Genomic DNA, 5,589 nt, shown 5'->3' with positions numbered 1-5,589 from the left:
GTTTATCTCAGTGAAGACCTTACTTGGAAAATAAATACAACCCAGGTGGTTAAGAAAGCCCAACAGAGACTCCATCTCCTCAGAGTCTTGCGGAAGAACAATGTCAATCAACATCTGATGATCTCCTTCTACCGGTCAACAAAAGAAAGTGTCCTTTCATACTGCATCATGGTGTGGTGTGCTGGTTTGACGTCATCTGATAGGAAGTGCCTACAGAGGGTGGTGAACATAGCACAAGATATTATGGGCTGTCCCGTGAATCCACTGGATGAAATAGCGGAAGTACGTTGCCTCAGGAGAGTGAGGAAAATTGTCAGGGATGATTCATACCCTGGCTGGCACTTTCTTGATCTCCTGCCCTCAGGCAGAAGATATAGAAGCATGATTAGTCACACCAACAGGGTAAAGAACAGCTTCTATCCATGGGCTGTTAGGCTGCTGAATGAAAAGATAACAACAGGGCAACTGACTTTCGGGTTTGGTGGGTGTGCGTCAGTAAACGAGGGGAATTAAGACTAAGAGAGCTGAGTGGGGGGGGGGTGCTCGTGTAATCTCACTGTATACAAGTTGTACAAGTGACAATAAAGTATTTCAATTCAATTTGCCTTTGACAATGTGATTTTATATCTCTCTATATACAACAAAAGTCTGTAAGCAAGTCCTCCATCCTCTTCACACTCCCAAATGTCAGCTTATTTGATGCAAAGCATGTTGTAAATGCTTGTGATCTGGCCTGTGGCCAACAGCTCTTGACAACTGTCACGTCTTGTCTTATTCATAGCCTTTCTCCCACTTCCTCTGAGTCTGGGGCTGTGAAAGGATATAAAATGAAAGAATGGTATAAAGAGGTGTGGGCTATAGTTATTAATGATAAATTAACATATGCTATTAAGGTAAGACAGGGAATATAAGAAATGGTTTTGTGGAGGTATGAAGGGTGTTTGTAGAATTTGTATTGTATTGTATTGTGCCACTGTATTCCGCTCTGGTCAGACCTCACCTGGAGTCCTGTGTCCAGTTCTGGGCACCACAGTTCAAGAAGGACACTGACAAACTGGAACAAAATGGTCAAAGGCCTGGAAACAATGCCTTATGAGGAACGGCTAAGGGAGCTGGGCATGTTTAGCCTGGAGAAGAGGAGGTTAAGGGGTGATATGATAGCCATGTTCAAATATATAAAAGGATGTCACATAGAGGAGGGAGAAAGGTTGTTTTCTGCTCCTCCAGAGAAGCGGACACGGAGCAATGGATCCAAACTACAAGAAAGAAGATTCCACCTAAACATTAGGAAGAACTTCCTGACAGTAAGAGCTTTTTGACAGTGGAATTTGCTGCCAAGGAGTGTGGTGGAGTCTCCTTCTTTGGAGGTCTTTAAGCAGAGGCTTGACAACCATATGTCAGGAGTGCTCTGATGGTGTTTCCTGCTTGGCAGGGGGTTGGACTCGATGGCCCTTGTGGTCTCTTCCAACTCTATGATTCTATGATTCTATGACCTCCAAGGAAGGAGAGCCCACAACCTCTCAAAGCAAATACTCTATTCTCAACTCAAGAATGGAAAGCAAAATACAAGAGAGATGTTTAAAGACTCTCTCAAGGCAAATCTTTTTAAAATGTAGTATAAACACTGACAACTGGGAAACACTGGCCTGCGAGCACTCCAGTTGGAGAACAGCCTTGACCAAAGGTGTCCTGGGCTTTGAAGACACTCAAACTCAGGACACAAGGGAGAAACGCGCTAAGAGGAAGACACGCTTGGCAAACCCTCACTGTGATCAACTCCCACCTGGAAACCAATGTCCCCACTCGGAAGGACGTGTGGATCCAGAACTGGCCCCTACAGTCACTTACGGACTCACTGTTAAGACCGTGTTCATGGAAGACAATCTTACTATGAGGGATCGGCAAAGAAGAAGAGGAGGATGGCCCTCTGTCCTGAATGCTTTAGTTGAGATTCCTGCATTGCAGGGCCTTCCAACTCTACAGTTTTATTGTTACATGAGATTGTACAGAAAATGGAAAAAAAGAACGTATTCCTGTATGCAACAGCAGCGGCTAGAATAGTAGTGGCAAAAAAAAGGGGGAATCAGAAAGAATACCTGAATTACTAGAATGGCGAGCTAAAATTTGTGAATTTGCGGAGATGGCAAAACTAACGGCATCAATTAGAGGCTGCTGTAATCAAAAAACTTACAAAGAATGGGAATGCCTACTGGGATATATTGGTTTGGTTTCAGAGCTTAAATTTAACATGCAATAGCCTGAAGGATACAAAGATACAAGAGAACATTACAATACAAACAGAAAACAAATTTTATAGCTGTTAACACAACATGGGTGAAGAGAAGTAACAGGTATAGGGGGAGGAAAGTATAAGGGAGTAATTAGAAAACTGTAGAGGACAAATACGCCATTTAGGAGGTCAAGAACAAGGAATTAAAAGAAGCAGATTTAAATTAATGAATAGTAAAATAAGGAAATTTGAGAAGAATTTAGTACAAAAGAAAACATGAGAGTCATATTATTGCGTCTGTCTGGGTTTCGGTTGTAAAGTTTTCTGTTGTAAAGGTTTGCTTTTTGTTGTAAAGGTTTATTTTGGTTGTAAAGTCCTCTCTTGTAAAGATTTTACATATAACCAATAAAACAAATGACTAAACAAACAAAGAAAGAAGAAGAAGAAGAAGAGATTGTACAGAAAATTAAACTCTGTTGAGCGTATTTTAGGGGCTCCTTAGGCCAATGAATTGGGAAACTGAGGGGAAAAAGAGGAAAATGTGATTTTTTCCAGGCTGAGGGAGAAGACCAGGAAAACCGGAAGAAGCCCCCGATTCTCCTGCTTGAGGCAGGAGGGGAACCCCAATCCATCCTCTGGCCAGGGACTCCCCCTAAAACCCCTCTTGGGCGCCTGAGGAAATTACATGAACGAATGGATTTCAAACGGTGGCTGCTTAGGAGGCCTCCGGATATGAGGACCAACCCTTCTTTTTCCAGACTGCTTCCCCCCACCCTCACGATCAAGAGCCTATACATTTTATGAAATAACTAAGTTGGCCCTGGGAAGAGGACAAGAAAGAACTTTTTGAATCCCCACGAAAGAAAGAAAAGGCTCATGAGGGAGGAAGCGATGGCCGCCTTCCCTGCCTTGCCAAGGCTCCCCTGAGGAGAGAGGGGGAGGGGCAGCTCTTCCAGCACTTTCTAGGGCAGGCTGCCTCCACCTCGGCCCTCCAGGTGTCTCGAGACTACAATTCCCATCATCCCTGACCTCTGGTCCTGCTAGCTAGGGATCATGGGAGTTGTAGGCCTAAAACATCTGGAGGGCCGAGACTGAGGAAGCCTGTAATCTAGCGGGAGGAAAAAGGCGGGAAAAGGCCTCAGGCTTCTGCTCAGTTTCTTCATATCCCGGCCTGTTCTGAGGAGAAAAAGGGTCCCCTTTCTGAGGAAAGTGTCTCATTTTGGAGGAGAAAAAGCATCTCCTCAGGAGCAACCCATTTATTTTATTTCTTTATATCTATACTCCTCTTGATTGCAAAAACACACACAAAAGAAGCCTCAAAGCAGTTTACAAAGGAGAAAGCAGTAAAACCGGGAAAGAGTCGCAGGTGTACTTTGAAGCATACAAAAGCTAGAATGCTGAAATAGATTAAGATTTCCTCAGCTTTCCACCACGGCGCTCCTTAGGTTTACTCTTACTCCATTGTTTTGAGGATGGGTTGTAATAATGGACAGAAGCCATAGCATAAATTGGTAATTGTACAGGTGATGTGCAGCGAGAGAGGATGAGTGAATTTTGAAACTTCAGGTGGAGTTTGACCCGGGCAAACTATGAGCTCCCTTGATATGGACACTGTACATCTGTAGATGCAGCCTAGAATAGCATTGTCTTTTCTTCTTTTTCTGCCGTATCACCCCGTTGACTCATGTTAAGCCTGTGGTCTACTAAGACCCCCTAGATCCTTTTCACATGTACCCCCGGCAAGCCAGATGCCCCCCAGCTTATACAGTGGCACCTCAGGTTACATACGCTTCAGGTTACATACGCTTCAGCTTACAGACTCCGCTAACCCAGAAATAGTGCTCCAGGTTAAGAACTTTGCTTCAGGATGAGAACAGAAAGCGGAAGCGGGAGGCCCCACTAGCTAAAGTGGTGCTCCAGGTTAAGAACAGTTTCAGGTTAAGAACGGACCTCCGGAACGAATTAAGTACGGTACTTAACCCGAGGTACCACTGTACTGAGGCAGCTAGTTATTTCTGCCCAAGTCAGAACCTGACATTTGTCCCTATTGAAATTCTAGCAGAGCACACAGCCACACCCACAAACAAACCCCCAAATAAGGCTCCAAACAGCTCAGACAAGCAACCAGCCTTAATCCAAAAGACACAAGCTCACTCTCGTCAGCCTCCTCCGCCAATCCCTCGCAACTGCCCCTGTTTACAAGTCCTCCATCCTGCTTCGGTTTCTGACTAGTTGATGCTTCAGACACCAGAAGGATCTATTAGAGACTCTTTGCTTTCACCTGCTGGTTGGCTGAAGTATTGAGAGCGTATTTTAAATTCGTCGCTGCTGCCACCTGTTGCAGAGTTTATGTTGCAACACTCTCGCATTTTTGCATCTATGTTGGAACACACAATTTCTCAGATTGTATCCTTGGATTAACCTCGAGCAAGGCCAGAGGACATAAACTTCCAGTGGTACATCTAGCTATTGCAATTCCTTTTCTTTAAATAAATAATAATAATAATGGTGGAAGTTTTTGAGGGTGCTGGTTAACGTTTATTCAGTATTGCTATGTTCTTGCAAAGTGGGACGTGGGTGGCACTGTGGGTTAAACCACAGAGCCTAGGACTTGCCGATCAGAAGGTCGACGGTTCAAATCCCCGCAATGGGGTGAGCTCCCATTGCTCGGTCCCTGCTCCTGCCAACCTAGCAGTTCGAAAGCACGTCGAAGTGCAAGTAGATAAATAGGTACCACTCTGGCGGGAAGGTAAACGGTGTTTCCGTGCGCTGCTCTGGTTTTCCAGAAGCGGCTTAGTCATGCTGGCCACATGACCCGGAAGCTGTACATCCGCTTCCTCGGCCAATAAAGTGAGATGAGTGGCGCAACCCCAGAGTCGGCCACAACTGGACCTAATGGTCGGGGGTCCCTTTACCTTTACTATGTTCTTGCAAAGCGAACAGTTTCGGTAGGTTCTTTCTAAATGAAAAATGGTATAGACCTCTGTTCAATAATACTTTTAAAAAAATTACTTTTAGCTTATCAGGCATGGCAATAGGATTTTTAAGTGGCTAAACTTTGGAGTGCAGGGAGAGGTCGAGAGGAAGCTGGTGCAGGAAGTGGTTTTGAGCTGATGTATTCATTGAACAGACTCGGGTTCCACATTCCAAGCTAAGATGAAGAGGCAGAGAAGGAGGACAGTAAGAGACAAGAACTTCAGCACCTTGGACAGAGCCAAGGGAGCAGGCAACTTGCCCCACACATTCCTGGCTTGAACTGAGCCCTTCTATCAGGGCTGGATCCACCAGATGTTGCTGGACAATGACTCTCCTGGGTGGTAATGACGAGAATTCAATAACGCCTTGAGGGACGGGGGGAG

The sequence above is a fragment of the Podarcis tiliguerta genome, assembly GCF_965153285.1.
Source record: "Podarcis tiliguerta genome assembly, chromosome: 13".
Lineage (NCBI taxonomy): Eukaryota > Metazoa > Chordata > Lepidosauria > Squamata > Lacertidae > Podarcis > Podarcis tiliguerta.
The sequence above is the reverse complement of the archived record's forward strand: the minus strand, read 5'-3'. Positions refer to the sequence as shown.